Genomic DNA, 15961 nt, shown 5'->3' on the forward strand with positions numbered 1-15961 from the left:
TCTCAAACGATGCCCCAGACCTATCCCGTAAGGTCTGGTATTTCTCTAGTATATTCCATGACTGCAGACAGTATTTTTTATCGATATCAAGAATTTATATTAAGAATTACCTATTGATATTTTACCTGTTTTCCTAAGATAGTTGTATAGGAAGCCTAGCCTCAGTCTGTTTTACTGTATTACATATTGTGATTTGTTCAGGTAAGCTGCTTTAACGCTTTCTGCAGTTAAGGTATGAGGAGATGCACGTGGCCAATCCTGATGAACCTGCAAAATTTTTGTTTTCAACTTGTACACGTTCCTAATAGCTAAATATTATCTACAAGTTCTAGTCAAACACTTTTAGCATTCAACTCATTCATGAGAATACTGGTTGCCACGGAGACAAAACTGTTAGCACTTCCCTTCGGGTCTTCCCAAGTCTCTTGAATCTCAGCCATTCACAGTTTTTTCTATCAGTTCAGAAAGTTACATTTTACATAACATAGACTTCCTTAACTTCAATTGGAAGCAATCATTTATCAAACACATTCATGAAGCAAGCAGTTCAGTGGGAGTGAAAACAGAACAGTCACAACTACTTCAGCCTCTAACCAAAAGGTAACGTAACCTTGCATAAGGTTACATGAGTACCACGTGACCTGTGTTTTTTTCACCTCAGTTTTGCACAAACTTGTTGTTTAGTTGTAGTAATGTGTATTTTTTTCCTTCACACAAATTGTAGTATGCTGTCTTCAAAGCTGGAAGGACTTGCCAAGGTCACAAAGTTGAGCTCCCAGCAACTGGGGTCAACACCAGAACGACTCCCGCACACTCCACATGCCATAAAGAATTCCTGAACATACTCTAACATCTTCATCTAGCACTTTAGTCCTGGTAACAGAGGTCCTAAAAGACACAGAAGAGTGTGTGCCACACACTGCAGGGAACGGGAGATCAAAGACACTGCCATGTTCTAGGTCCCAGTGGTGGAAGTTCACTAGATGAAAGTACACAAAGTCATTAAGAAACAGAACAAAGTGCATGCTGCAAAAGGAGAACAACAACCCAAAACATCTCACTTTACAGAAATTTTTTTCTTGCCCTGTATCTGATGACTGCCTTGTCTCTCAGTACAAAAGCAAAAACGTGTCAGGTGCTTTAAAATTCTTTCCAATGTCCATATTCTCCAGCATCTTTGCACTTGTCATTCTTAAGCCCTTATAATTTTAAAGGCAGCCCAGGAAATGAGAGATGCATTATATGTCAAGAACAAGAGCACAGATTTGAGGAGAGAGGTGAAAAGAAGGAATACATCCTTCCTAGCCATAGCAGGTAACAAACAGGAACACCAAGTATGACACCGAAAAATGCTACAACACGCAATTTTTAACAACTCTTGTTTCATCTCTATCTGTAAATGAACAAAATAAAAAATCAAGAACCTAAGGACTCCTAACAGATACAACACATTTCTTTGTAAACAGTTGCTTTTATCCTAAATATGAGAGTTCCTGAGAAAGCTAAAGCTTTGTTGAACTCTATTTTTAAATCATATCTTGAAGCCAAGAGAAATGAGAGAAGTTTAAATCTCCTTTTGAACATCATTAGCTGTTCCTAGTCAGAAGAAATTTCGCACAGCAGTTGCTTTGGCTCCTTCTAGACTTACCTACTGGAGTGTGCCACAATCCCCACACTATCAGGACTAGGACTTAAAGGAACATGCCATAACCCCAGTCCAGTCCACACTCCTTAACATTGAGAAGCTGGTGCTCAACAAGCTCTTGTCCTCCCCTGTGCAAGCTGTAATGAACTGAACTGGAAAAGCAGCATTACTTCTTTTCCTCAGGTTAATTTTGACCCAGTCGGTCGTCCAATTCACTCACCACATGATCACATACACGCTTGTGCCAGCACAAAGAGGAGGGTCAGTGCAGGGGCAGCACTTGCCTTTTTACTCTCCCGGCAGCAAAGCAGAGTTAAGGATATCCTTCCCAGTGGTGTTAATAATCTGCGTTCACATGCACAAGCTCTTCAGTTGGTAATAAACCTTCCCCCCAAAAACAAGGGAAACACGTTTAAACCAAAGTAATTAACAATGGTGCCATGAGAAGACTACGAATATATTACTTCTGCTGAAGTGCCAATGTATTGAAAAGACAGAATAAATTACTAGGATTTACTTTCATCTGTGAACTTGCTGAGGACTCTAATTCATGGAAGCATTAATGGCTCACATTAATGATTCTTGCCTTGCATATGACAATGTTCATGATTTTATCTGTTACGTAAAACTAGTCACGTTAGTTAAACACACACAGGGAAAACAAAAACAAACACAGGAGGGGGAAAGGGACAGAAGCTTAACCGTATTTAATAGGAAAATGTAAGTTAGAAGACATAGTAGGCTTAAAGAAAAGTCAAAATCTGTTATCGGATCTCTTAACTAGGTCAAGCAACATTATTATCTGGTATAATTATGTTCAGTGGGATTCATTTACTCATGAATTTGCAATCGATAACACTGTAGGAAGGGTCTAGGTGGACTTTAAATAGCATGTTTAATGGAAAAAATAATCTCATTGCAGGACAGGATTAAATAATTCCTTTCTGCTCTTCCTTGCCATCAAAGCATAAGGCATGCTCTGCTCTTAGCTGCCAGAGGAAATGTATGTTTTGAACATTGTTCTGAAGCCTCAAAACATGGACCATTCTGCAGAACTTCAGATGAAATCTGCTATCAAAAATGAGACCACTCACAACAGTTCAAAAACAAAAAACTACTTTCATAAATTACTTGAAAACATTGAGTGTTATCCACTTGAAACAATATCCTGTTTGTTTGCCCCGATGCGAACTAGCACTACGTGGGAAATCTGGGAGCGAGTGCCTTAGGAAATCTTTGTTAAACAGTATTGTTTGGTTGCTAGGGCCACACCAAATTGTTTGGATAGTTTCAAGGAACAGCAGAACAATACAAAGGATAATTAAACAGACAACATACTCCTAGGTCAAAAGGCAACATGCCCTGATGTACGCCAAATGAGAAACGAAGTTGTTTCATGTTAAACGTCCAGAACTAGGAAAGGTTACTTAATACCCAAGTTGATATTAAAGAACACGATTTTTATCATCCTGCTTCTTTTTGTGTAGCCCAAACGCAACAAGTATTTGAGGATATAAGTAGCATCCTATTTACCAACAAGATTATTACGGATTTAAACATACAAGCAGGTACCAAAAGGTAACAAATGTGCCCCAGGCTGTGACAGTCTATGAGTGCATTTTAATTTATGAATAGTGTGAAATGATCATTTTTAGCTTTCCTACACTTGCTTGCGTACTACTTTACACTTAGCCAAGTGTTGACGTTTCATATGTGCTTTAAGTAGAACTTTCCAAGTGTTTCATGTCTTTAACAGAAATTTGCTTTCGGTTGCTACTGTTTCTCAGAATGTTGGAAGGGTTGGACTGACGTAAAACCTCCATCAGGCATCTCCCCTCTTTCAAAATACCTGAAAACACATTTAGAATTATGTTTTTAAATAAGGTATCCAACTATACAATAAAGACACTCATCACACTATAGAGGGCATCCATAGTCTTCCTCAAGCAGATAATATTCTTCAGTGCTATTTTTAAGTTCATTGCTAAGGTAGTAAACAATTTTGCACAGCTTACATTTAATAATTAAGCTTTTCATTATTATTTTTTCAGCACACTTAATACCACAGGTTTGTTAAGTTTCCTGTGACACTTGCTGCAAGCATATGGTTTGCATGTCCAACTGACAACATGAAAATTCCCAAAGATTGAAAATATTATCTCTATTACTTAAAGGAATTTTAATGAAGCTCCATGTCTTCTACTCTGATAAACATCAAGAACATTTCATCCTACCTCACAGAACGGATATTAATATACATGGGAACATACCTTGTTAAGAGTGCTTCATAGCAACAAGCTTTCAGTATCCTTTTTTTTCCCTAACAAGGATGTCAATACCCAAAAGAGATAGCAACCTATCCAGGATCATCCCAACAAATTATGAGCAGAGACAAAAAATCAAACCTAAGTTTCCTGTACCCCAGACCAGCAGTCTGTTCTCTAGAGCAGACAACTTCTTCAATAACTTTATCATTATTTCACAATTCTACAATTCCTGTAGAACACCAGGTTTCTATTGTTTTCAGTCTTCTTACTCAGACCAGTGAAAAACTCTCATGATTAGAATAAGAGAAATGGTGAACATCTTCACGAAGACAATGAAGTTGAACTTTTACTGCTGTAATAACAGATGCACATTCCAAATCTTAACCTCCAGTCTATAGACAAATATTTAAAAAAAAGAGCCAACCTTTGCTTTAATCTCTTGGATTTGCTTTCAGAGTAGCAATGGGAGGATACAATTGCTACTCACTTATCCAGCCGGTTCATTTGGGCTGCTCAAGCATGTGACAGCACTGTAGACCAGCCAAGTCTACTTCACTGTTTTTTGTTTGAACTACGTGCCACTAGTGATTGTGCATGGAGTCTGTATGTAAAATGGATTTATTACTGCCTTACTAGCTCTCGTGTTCCAAAACCCAGCTGATCTCATGCACAACCAGCACCACTGCACTGGCGGCTCTGGCTGGTTTCTTGGTTCATCAGTATCACGCAAATGCTGGAGTCACCAGTCTTTTACAGAGATGGTGGATGCTTCTCCCTTATACTGCCTTTATCCAGTTATTTCATTAGCGCTCATTTGCCAGCAAAATGTTACCCATTTTAAACGATGCTAACTGATTACAATAAAAAAGAAATTACAAACCTGTAAAATATACTTATATACTTAATGACTTCCAGTTATACATAAATGTTATTCCAACCTTGTCAGTGATGTGTATTATTCTTAATGATGCATTTAGATGGACTAAGAGAATAAATTTCTGTTAGATGCCAATTTCTGAGGCACTCTTAGGATGCATTTAAAAAAAACAGTTCCTAATAAAATATTATTCTTAATACCTATATGAAAACCTAAAAGAGAAGGGAGAGGTACAGCAGCCTCCTGACTCCATCATAGCCATGTCACCTAGGATAACCTAAATAATGTGAGTAAAATCCACAACTGTTGCCAGTGAAATGATATATCTATTAAGGTCCACTGACCACACAAATTTTCATAGACTGTTTTACCTAGATATTCTTTTCATTTATATAATATACAACTACTGATAGGAAACACCACAGATATAAACACAGTGGTTAAAACTTAAGTCAATCCAAATACATTAGAATATACATGACTGAAGAAAAAAAAAAACAAAATCTGCTCTTTCTCCCATATTTCTCATGTCTTAGTCTGGATCCACAGTTCCTGATGAACAAACATCCTATTATTTTCAACACAAACTACACAACTAATTCACCCAGTGACATGGCATATGGCATTCTCTCTTCTCTGTGTTAGCAGTACACAGTGAATTATCTTTGGAAAATGTTTAACAAAGATTATGGCTCTATGTGTCCAATTACACTATATGAACAGGCAAAGAACCACCACTTTCTCATTAACAAGCCACATGGACTAAAAGCCCAGATGGCAAATTTTTATTCACCTCTCTCTCTTGCACTGATTTTATGTAAATTTGATGAAAGTAATTAAATAACCAGCAGCAGTAGCTGGTACTTCCATCATGCATTTATAAAACGTCATGGGAGAGTAAGATGAATGGATTACCCACCTGTGAAGTAGAAACAGGTTTAGAACTGGCTTAGTTCAGCAGCAAATGCAGTGTAATATCTGTAAAGCCAAGTCAAACCTTTCAGTGACAGGAGGTTTTATGTATATTGATAACTTCCCCTCTGTGGCTACACTGGAACCCATATTTTACTTCTGCAGTAGAAACACTTCCCTAATTGACAATTTATCCAAGGAGTTTCAAATATGTTTCTATTACATTTTAGTCAAGCTCTGTAAAATAGAAATGTAAATGAATGGTGCATCAATAATCAGAAGATAAGTTTATTTCAACAAGTAGCTAATTAAACATATGGCTAAAATGTGAAAGATATCCTGGGAGGGAATATGGAAAGGAAAACAAGGGTTTTGGAGCGAACTGTGGTATTATGGCAGCTGACTCAAAAAAAAAAACACAGAACAAAAACCTCTTTGAAATATTCTGAAGCTTTATCATACAAATCATTTTCTATCCCCAACAAATATGAACACACTTTCTTTATGGAAAGTTGACTCAACTAGGAGAGCAGCTGCCAATTTGTCTACTTCCTCGCATGAAGCTTGATTCTTGCTTTCAAAGCCTCTTAAAACACAGGCAAGAAATCATCTTTCTCCAAAAGGCAGACTCCTCTGCTAGCAAACAGTAATAGAAACATTACTTCAGGCCAACACAGCAGAAATCCTAAGGCATAAAATCTTGATCTGGCAATATCTAGTTTTCTAGGTATCCGGGCCAGTTTATAATTCCTTAGCAGACACAGTCTTGCTGCTACTGATGATCCTCAAATCTGATTTTCTGATTTATAACTAGGCAGATTTGCTTCTCCCAAGATTCAGTAGACTTTTTGCCCACTGCTGTTAATAGTATCTCTGACAACTTCCTTCATAAACTGTAATTTTCAGATTTTCATTTGGCATAACGCTTTTTTAACAATCTTTACTGTCAGCAGAGTAACATGTTATCCTCAGTTATCCTCATGCTGTATATACAGAACCTGCTTCTCTACAGAACTGCGACTGAACATGACAAACAATAGCCATATGCATCATGTACAACCACCTATCTCAGGTGGAGGGTATTTTATCATGAGAAAACACAAATACTTTATTAAGAAACTTAATGGTTGAAAAAGAGGTGAGATCTGACATTCAGGACAGTGACAGGACATCCAAGGCAGCCATTCAGAAACAGAACATTGGTCATTGCTGGGCACACTCTGTCCACAGAGAATGTTGGACTCAAGAGCAGCAAAGGCTTCTACAAGCTACAGTCTCAAAAGATATTTGCTGAAGTTCACCTCATCTCTCATGCTATGTAATTCTAACTTCATTAATATGGGATGGCAGGGCAGAATGCCCCATCTATGGTGCAAGTAACTACCTTCACAAACAAGAAATTAACAATTAAACAAAAAATATAACTAAGATGTATGCAATTTTACATATTCACACTTTTAAAAATCCTTAACAACATAACAGATAGGACGTAGATGGGAAATGCTGGCTGAAATTGCCATGAGCATATGCAAGAAGTACAACTCACTATGTGAACCACTTTACAGAGCCTTTTATGGTAGACCATGCATGTAGATTTTTATCAGACAGGAAGAGAAAAACGAAGAAATCAAAACCATAATTTTGACAGCACAAGATGCCAAATGACCAAACCATACACATCGGAAAACAATGTGATAAAGCACAAAAATTGGAGGGGGAAGAGGAAATCAGTTTGAACTCAATTGTCTCAAGTCCTGCCCAGTCATTCTTGATTATGGCATGCCATCAGGAAATCCTGACCATTAAAGTGTCAGACCATTAAAAATGTAGTTTATGTAATTCCTTTTCTAGAACAACTGCCAGAATAGGAAACCTCTTCAGATAAACCATTTTCATTAAATTTAATTTCAAAGAAACCTTCACTTAGAAAGGCGTAACATTTATCTAACAGCATACTTCTAAACTGTTATTATATTTAACAGACTTTGCCTGTCAGAAAGCTGTTCTCATACAAGATCAGCTTAAAAGAATGGAATGTTTCTTTTATCTGTCCATAATCAAGAACACAATCCATCACATATGGAAGTAGAATAATGGCAGGAATGTAAAGGTTCAGGGCTGTTAAGTTAAATTCCCAGTGGTAATTATCAGAAATGCTTTTTCGAAGCTTTATATACCTGTAGGTTTTGATTCAATATAAAGCTGCACATAAAATAAAGCAAGTTAGACTTAATATACAAATTCCTGATGGAAAACAGTTCTGTAATCAAAACTTCTTAGGGAAAACATAAGACCCCAAGCAAACATCTGTTACTTGCTGTCTTCTTCCCCAGTAGACATTGTGAAGACTTAACATGACCCCACCGCACCAGCAAAGTACTAGGGCAGTGTTATCAAGTAACAGTGGTATGTATCCCAAAATCTCAGTTTCCTTCAAAACACTGAATTGTAAGAGCTGAGCATATAAAACTGCCAAGATTCATTCACGGACAAATTTTGTATTCCCTCAAAAGAGCAGCCAACCACATAAGCATAAAAACTGCAAAACTTCTTAATTTTCCTATACCTCAAAGTTAGGCTTCTACCTCTTTGTAAGCCATACCTTCAGTAACAGTGCAAACACAGAAGCAATTCTATGATTAATTTAGCATGACTAAAGGGGGAGTGGGGGGGAGAACAACTCACTTTACTAATTCTAAGCAATATCTGATGCTTTTATATTTAAATTCATTACTGGTTTTATATTTAAATTTATTACTGCAACAGAGGTAAAGATGACAACTTCCTTTTGAATATGGAGAGCAAAGATAGACTAGTGTAACTTTGGCTTGTTCTGTTAGTCCTGATCTGCCTGCCCTTCAGAAAATGCTATCAAGCCACAACTAAGTCTGAGCTAGTAGTATTCCTTGGCTTTCAAAGGGACCTCTAAGCTCAGGCTCATTACCATACCAGGCATGGTTATCATGCTTTTAAGGCTATTACATGAATGCTACTGTGCATTCACGTAATAGCCGAGAGGCCATAACTCATGAAAGCACCACACATCTTTCATTCAGTTCCAGCTCCTGGAGTCAGCAGAACAACTGCAAGGAGCTCAGCTCAGATGTCCAGCTATCTGGCATTGATTTCAGTGATTCATGCTATCAATTTTTTCTCTAAATACGAAGAGTAACAACTTTTGTCTGATGATATAAAAGCTAAAGATGTTGACACCATCCAATGGCTTGTTGATGGATTCCCAACCTGACCACATGTCATGGTTTAAGCCTAGCTGGTAACTCAGAACCATGCAGCCACTCACTCACTCTCCCTTCTTCTTCCTCCCCCTGCTCCCAGCGGGATGGGGAGGAGAATCGAAAGAATGTAACTCCCATAGGTTGAGATAAGAACAGTCCAGTAACTAAGGTATAACACAAACCACTGCTGCTACCACCAATGATAATAATGATAAGAGAAATAACAAGGGAAGAGTATACAACCACTCACCACCCACCAGCCCGACCCCAGCAGTGATCTCACCCTTCTGGGTAACTGTCCCCAGTTTATATACTGGGCATGACATGCTGTGGTATGGAATACCTCTTTGGTTAGTTTGGGTCAGGTGTCCTGTCTCTGCTTCCTCCCAGCTTCCCTTCCTTCCTGGCAGAGCATGAGACTCAGAAAGTCCTTGGTCAGAGTAAAAATTACTGAGCAACAACTGAAAACATGGGTGTTATCAGCACTGTTCCCAGGCCAAAAGTCAAAAACACAGCACTGCACCAGCTACTAAGATGGAGAAAAATGACTGCTGCTGCTGAACCCAGGACACTGCAGCATTGACCCAAACTTCACCAATAAGGTCCCAGAAATAAGGTATCCGTTTGAGGTATGCATAATCCTATGACCTGTATCAGTATTTTCCAATATTTTGCCATTAGAAGACTTTTTTGGTTGTTTGTGGAGTTTTCTGAGTTTTCTTTTTTTTAGTTGGTTGGTTGGTTGGGGGGGGGGGGGGGATGATGGAACTTCTCTGCTAAAGAAAAATCCCTATTACCACTTTTCTCTCCTAACAGAGAAATCTATTTTTTCGCTCCTGGGCTATCAAACTGAAGGCTGCACCAGGTTGGAAATCAGTGATGCTCTGAAACCTATGTTAAACATGAACTAACAAAGGCAATAAAATTGTATCAGTGCTTGACTAAGTGATGTTAAATTAAAAAGCATAAGGGACGCAAAAGCAATAGTAGAAAGATACACCAGTCAGGCCTGGGGACTAGAAGAGTAGGAAGAGACGGAAAGAGAATCACATATGTTAGTGTTTATTCCAGATTTCCATATAAACTAGTTAGGAAGTTAGTGTTACAAGTTAGTCTACAAGTTAGGAAGCACACATTTCCACAGCAACAATGAGAGTGAATTTACTCTGGATGAAGACTTCATTTTTATGGGACGCTAATTACATGAAAAGAGAAAAGCACAAAATAAACCCTAAGAAGTTAGTATTTAAAGTTTGCTTTAAGAAGTAGTATCTAAAAAACTAAAACAAAGGCAAGGATATAACATCAAAAGGAATACAAAAACACTGATATGAGCTGCAGAGATAACAATTCTAATGCTTATCACTGCAAACATACAATCTGTGATGGTTTTGTTTTCAATATATTAACAGATACGTATCATATACACCACACACGAACAAATGCATCAAGTAAAAAAGTGGTCATAGCCATGCCTTTGTTAACCAGCAAACAGAAAAAGAAACTTACATATTTTCTTCCATCTTCTCCAATCCACATTTCTCTGGATAAACTAAGCTCCACATCCTCAGTTTGAAGAATTAAGGATATAAAAACCCTATTGATGCACTGTACTGAGACAAAAAGTGTCAAAAATGCTCAATAAATTTGTGCTTGATACTATTGCCAAAACCAGTGTCAGAAGCCAGCAGCTTTTGCAGAGTTCTCTGGCCGAGTACAACCCAAGGTAGTTTGTTTAACCCCCACTTCCCACTACCTGCTTATTCTTTCCTTGTGAGAAGAGGACAATTCCAGCTCCCAGTAGAAAGAGGAAAAGACTTTTCTCCTCATTATCTTCATTATGCTCATTATCCTCAATTATCCTCATTAATGTCAAACTGATACCTTTCCTGAGTAAATGCAAAAAGTAATGAATACTGGCAGCTTTGACATAACTATTTTGTAAAAGGACTCTGGAGCATCAGCTACAAAATAATCAATAACTTCAAATTATGTATCATAAAAAAAAAATTAAACTATAAGGAAACCAAATTTATGTATTCTAATATGCTCCATATAAGCATATTAATATTTCAGATGAAAAAGGTACAAGTTAAAAATGTACAAGTTATCTACAGGTAAAGCTCAAAACATTACATTAGCCCAAACTGGGTCTACATACAGATCATTTTCACATCTTTGTCACTAACTGCCTAGTGAAGTAATCAGAAATATAATAGTATTTCTGACACTGAGGTATGGTTTGAAAACTGAAGTGCTAGCTATACACAAAAAGATTTTAAAAAAGAATCAACAAACAAATACATTTGAGCACTGAAATACGCTCAAGCATACACGAATGAGGGTTAGAATAAGTCTCATGTATTAAGACTCAATTTCAGGAAAGAACAACTGTTCTGTGCTCCGATTCTGTCAGTTCTGTCAAGTAATCCTCCATATGAACATACAAGCTGAAAAGGGAAATAAATCTCTGAAGACTAACTCAATCTGTCATGTTCAACACAAACATGCTGAGGAGGGAAAAATGAAAAAAAAATCAACATTTTCAAAGGTATATTCTTACAGTAAGCTTGCTGAGGAATCAAAACAACAAAACCCAATTATCCACACATGCAGATAACTATCTGCATTTAATTGCCAAAAGAAAGAACACGTTCCCTAAAGTTTTCTGCTCTGCACTGAGGGAATCAGCTCTTCTGAACATTCTGAACTCTGATGGGCTTTAGTTCCCAATATAGCTAAATAAAGAGTTAGTACACAGGAAAGCTTGATTATTTTTCAACTAGAGCATAAATTTCCTTGTGATGGCACACACATATCCTACAACACTGCTGTGGATCTCCGTTTCTAAATCAGTTGTAGACCTCTGTGGTTTTCTGTTTACTAAATGTACTCTTCTGAGCCAAGTCCTTTCATTCACCAGACTCTACAGAAAAACATCAGTATCAGCTGCTGAGCTGTTGATAGAATGGGATGTCTGTTTTTTAATTTTTTTTCCCTCCCTTGAGGAAAAATGTTTGATAAATGTGAAAATCAGCAAATACCTAGAACATTCTGGATTGTTCACTATGTCACTCACCAAATCTGTTTTGCTTCTGTGGCTAGTGTGGGAACTGTACTTTGAGGCTCCTCAGCACTTCTTAGTTCACACAAAGCCCTAGTCCACAATACTTTTTAAAAGCAAGCATGAGACACTTCTATTTGTAACCAGACCTTCTGAAGAAATTCATCTACGCTAATCGCAAATGGAACTAAACTAGCAAGAATGTGAAGTTGTGTAACTCCTTAGAAAAAGAAGACAACAGCCTTCAGGGCTGAGGCAAGGGCACAACACAAACCTGGCAAAAAAATCCCACACTGCATGCAGACGGAGCCAGCGCTGGAACTGCCCTTCTGTAAGGAGACAATACTAAGTGCTATGCAGGGCTATTCATAGCCACCATAAACACATCAAGTTTCAGAGTTAGCAGCTTTTTTGTCAGTTCCAGAGGAGGAGATTAGTCATATCTGAAATAAAAACAGATTATTGTACGCTTGTCCACAGAACTCCAAAATACATGGCTAAACTGGTCATTTAAAAGATGTGAGCTGCATGTATTTGAATTCAAAGGTAAAAGAAAACGTTTTTTCCTTTTATCTTCCTCAACTTTAACTTTTTATCTGACTCTAGTTTACTTCAGAAAGTAGTTTGCTTTCCCCACAATAAGAACCTTTATCTGGTTTCAATACATTCTTAAAAGCTCTAAAAAGCATTTCAGAGAACTGTAACCGAGAGACTCAGATTGGTATGGGAAGGTCTGGGAAGGCTGGAGAGGTACATGGGGAAGTGGGGATCTCAGCACAGCCTGTGTGAACAGCACCCGTGTCAGCAGGTCATGGAGACCCCTTCACATCTACCTGCAGTTTCACAGCATGCCCAGATCTAAACCAAGGTGACTCATAACGACTCACAGAGGTGGGACAAAATGGAAACACTGATCTCTGACAGCTGCAAAAACATGTATCCAGAATCTGCTGGGAGCAAAAGAGGAACCTGGGACACCTGGCATCCTTACCTCCCAAACCACGGATTCCAGACTTAACAGCTAGATATAAGCATTCATGGCGCCTTTTTGCTGTACAGACACCTTGAACACCCTGCCCCCTGCTGATGGAGCTCTTGGGACTTGAGAGACTGAGAGAGCAAGTGAAAACCCCTTCCCCCCCCCCCAGTTCTTATTTTAAGTAATATCTCCTTTCCCTCTTCTAAGGTCTCACATTTACAACTGCTATATGGTTTATACAGTGTTGCAACAATATTTCCTACACTGTTTTCTGATAAAAGTTAAATAGTAGGATTCATATTTCTGTAGGAAGACACAGAAAATATCCACAGTCTATCAGTAAAGTAACAAGAGACGCTCGCCTACAAAATGCAGTATGATAAAATCTGTTCTGAAGTCTTCCAGGCTGATGGTCAGGAATAAAAATATGGTAAAAGATAGAACCATACTTTAAAGAGAGCTGCCTGTGAAGAGACAGAAGAACTGTATCACAGCTACATTCAGAACTGAAATCATCAGAATAATACTGGGTTTTGAGGCTTGAAAAGTAACTAGGCATCTAACTGTATGCACCCACACCAACTTATGGCTTGGCCATTAATGACAGCAGCAGAATTTTCATGGTATTTAGATTATACAATTCACTACAAAAAATAAAAAGAAGAAATATACTGGAAGAAAGTATGAAACTATTATGGTTATGCTTTAAAAATTCCTCAACATCTGGCCTTCTTCAGGTGCAGAGGGTAAAATTTCCTCATAGAGGGTATCACTAATAAATGGCTGTATTCTCTATAATGGTCCTTACTACTGCTACTGGTGAAAAACAGTAATAAAGTCGCTTAGGTTAGTGACCAGAATTAGCAGATAGCCAGCCAACGTTGCCATCTCCCAAGCTGCAATATGGAAATATACTGGTAGCATTATTTGAAAACAGGGCAATACTTGGCTCATTCTTACTCAAATATACTATTAACAAAACTGATTTTATGTGTTGGCCAGCTATTCACACTCAACCCCAGAAATCTCACCTTTTCTGGTTAAGATTTTGGATCTCAAGCGTCCTCAGTCTATCAGCTACACAGGCAAAATCTGTATGTATCCTAAGAAAGCATTATCTCATTAATCATTCTACAGTAACAAAACACAGATTAGATTAACAAATGAACAACTTTTGAGAGGGTAGAAGCAGAGAGCAGGGAAGCAGTCTGGCCACAGTGGGACTACGATGAAACTATGGAGCTCGGCCAGGGGTTAGGGCCTCAAAGCACAGAGTGCTCTGGTCCTGACACCTGGAAGGAAACCAAATGCAAACCAGAAAACGATAACAAGCTCTGGTCTCTGCCGAGTTAAACTCTCAGCCAGTGATCTAGAAATCTGAGTTTCACATCCAGAACTCATCACTCACATCTCTTTCCCTAATGACGCAGTGTTTAAATTTGTATGGTCGCATACTGACGCCACCATAAAACACCAAGCTGTTTTAATCACGCTAAAAAAGCCCACTTCCCTTCTGAGCTGACTGCAAGTTTGCTAGACCCACAGAGGAATGAGATTATCATTTTCTCTCTCTGCAGATGGAGAACAGGAGGCAGAATGACCAGCAACGAATGCTCTGCTGCTCCATGGCCACACATACAACTCAATGAGAAGAGCAGTGTTTAATCACAAAAAGTATGTTATCAATACCCTGCTAAAGCAGCTGCGCTTGGCAAGAAGCACAGGACAGGAAAACAGAGGAAACGCAAGAAATCTACCAGGTTTTTTCCTAATTGTAGATGCTGATGAAAACTTGTGACCCTTCACAAGGCACTGCCACCTCAATGGAGTCACAACACAGACCACACATGAGCAAGCATCTCCAAGTTAACAACACAGACCAGTTAAGTCTACTGAAGGTTAGAAACATCCTGTTCCCCCTTAGAACATTTCTTTAGGTAAGATACATGGAAAGCACACACACATCACAGTGACAGTAACTGGGAAGGTTAACTCAGGCCTAGCCTACAGGTTCTGGGTAGAACTCCCAGTCCACAGGAATCGGGGACTGAGGCTCCTGAAATGATAACCCCACAGAGAAGATCCTGTCAAGATGGCATACGTGCTCTTCCACACCCTCATGGGTCTCTGGCACCTCTCCCAGCCCCCAAATAGCTAAAGCTATCCAATATTCACTATCACGTTTTGACACTCATTCTTCATAACCTTCACATTAAAACTGCAAACAAATATAAAATGAAACCGAATAATTCTCAAGGACCTGACACTATTTTTCTCAGCATAATTTAATGTAAATGGGCCTAGCAGCAGTAAGGAAGTGAGAAAGAAATACAAAAGCTTGAGATAAGAAAATACAGAAGAGATACGAAAGCTTTAGAAAGACCTAAAAAAAGTGCAAGAATATATCTAGTAAACAATATCTAAACTAAAATTAACTGAGGAATCAGTTCTTCCTCACTTCAGGTCTTCAGAATAAGCAATACATACTATATTTTTTTATTCTGAACACTTGTATCTCCAGGAAAACAGCAGTTTAGCACAGCAAAATTAAATTTTAATAAGGTTTAACTTTAGCTCAAAAAGTTTTCATGCTCAATGGCAGCATGATTCACACCATTCACCACTTTTTAGATAGTAAAACTTATGGACTTGCTTCCAAAAATACAGAACCAATGTTGGTGCCCTCCCTAAGTTCCTCCAACGCCTTGTCCTGTCATCCTTTCCCCTACTCAATTAAACAAGTAATGTTCTTGTTTTCCCTTATCCTCTCCAAGACAGCACTCTCATTTTCCATTTACAGTATCCCCTTTCAGGGATAATGCAGCCAGAAAAGATAGGTGCAAACTATAAATTAAATAAGCAAAAATTATTCAAACAATTCTCTGAACAGCACTACAGTGACAGATGCCAAGAAACTTTTAACAGTGGAATGACTTTCCTTTTGATCACCTTTTGCTGTATTTGTGAAGTAAAACAATGAG

General features: G+C 38.3%; 1 protein-coding gene across 13 annotated transcripts in view; it reads right to left on the reverse strand.

Annotated features, from left to right (window-relative positions):
* FRYL (FRY like transcription coactivator) overlaps positions 1-15961 on the reverse strand; it is a 136012-nt gene that overhangs the window by 96332 nt on the left and 23719 nt on the right. Inside the window, exon 1 of one of the 13 annotated variants that reach the window (XM_061472336.1) lies at positions 10447-12203. The exons of 11 other annotated variants lie outside the window; for them this stretch is intronic. The gene's annotated coding sequence lies outside the window, so the exon portion shown is untranslated. Of the gene's footprint in view, positions 1-5708; positions 5729-10446; positions 12204-15961 lie in introns of those variants that run through there. One more of the 13 variants, XM_061472343.1, reaches the window with a different exon arrangement.

The sequence above is a fragment of the Pezoporus flaviventris genome, unplaced genomic scaffold (assembly GCF_033815535.1).
Source record: "Pezoporus flaviventris isolate CSIRO_AGI_PZ_B2104156 unplaced genomic scaffold, CSIRO_AGI_Pfla_v1 ptg000002l, whole genome shotgun sequence".
NCBI classification, from domain to species: domain Eukaryota; kingdom Metazoa; phylum Chordata; class Aves; order Psittaciformes; family Psittacidae; genus Pezoporus; species Pezoporus flaviventris.